Source organism: Bicyclus anynana, chromosome Z (assembly GCF_947172395.1).
Source record: "Bicyclus anynana chromosome Z, ilBicAnyn1.1, whole genome shotgun sequence".
Lineage (NCBI taxonomy): Eukaryota > Metazoa > Arthropoda > Insecta > Lepidoptera > Nymphalidae > Bicyclus > Bicyclus anynana.
This window is the reverse complement of record NC_069110.1, coordinates 13,738,478-13,739,811: the sequence shown is the minus strand read 5'-3', so window position 1 is coordinate 13,739,811 and position 1,334 is coordinate 13,738,478.

The following is a 1,334-nucleotide window of genomic DNA, read 5'->3' as shown; positions in this document are numbered from 1 at the left end:
CCCAGTTACGCCCCCCCATAAAAGTATATGGAGATGATAATATGATGTATAAATAAGGATTTGGTTAAATAATTTTTTTAATAAAAGTTTGCTAGATATAGAAAAAAATATTTTATTTTATCACTCTCACTGCTCAAAAAGTACACCGGAGATAAAGTAACATTAAAGCTGTAGTTAAATAGATTTATTGTTTTATGTAACCAACAAGCTTAACAAATAAATCAATAAATGAAACAACCAACCAACCAGGCAGTCGCGTGCATATGATTGTCGATTAGGGTATGCACTAGTAATAAAATTAAGCAAAGTGGAAAAATCTGTATTTACTAATGAAGACAACTCTTAGGATATGCAGTACTTTAATGCATGTATGAAGTGCACGCCACTGCTTGGAGGCCATTGGATCAGCTTCTACTAGAAGAAATTATTGTAATGATGTTAACAATTGTAAATTATAATATTGTATGACTTTTCTAAAAAAGAGTGAAGAAAAATTTTTTTTTAACAAATTTCAAAAATTCATATTTTTGAAAAAACAAAAAACACAGTTCCAAAAATTTCAGGATCTTTTAAGATTGGTACAAGGTAGTACACAAAAAAATTTGAGCCAAAAATTTATTGTCGACGGTCAATTTTGACAATTTTCAAAAATTCAAAATTTCACAAATTGGAGATTTTTCAAAATTTTTTTTTGGAATTTTTTTTTTTAATAGCCCCAATTATCCCCTTTGAAGTTTACCATAAGCGATTTTTTTAATTGCAATAGTTTTCGAGATTTTTAAAACATAAATTTAAAAAATATGGAAAATAGTGAAATTTTGGATTTTGCATAACTTTTGAAAAAAAAAAGGACAAATATACTATGTGATGTATATGATGGTTTGTTCAAGCAATATTCTATACACTAAATATTGCTTGAACAAACCATCAACAATGCAAGAAAACCTGTGTGTTGTTCTACATCTGACTAGATGTTATGTCTTCTACGCCAGTAATTACACAGTAAATGTACTTTTTAATACAGCAATATTGGTTAGTCATAAAAATAAGTAAGTAATTCTTTCGTACAGTATCTGATCTGAGCGACACTTCAACACTTATATGGGAAACTACACTCTTACTTTATATTTACCTGCTGTGTACTTGTTTACGAGTAATGTATTCGTATTTTCGTGACATTTTATTGACAATTAATGCCAACTATAATAATTTTAATATTGTTATTAACATTGATTAATGCAGTGTAAATGTCCTCTTGTGTTTACTTTTGAGAGATGGGACAAAGTTGCCTTTGGTCCGATTCAGGGTCAAAGTTATTCGAATTTAGAAGTTAT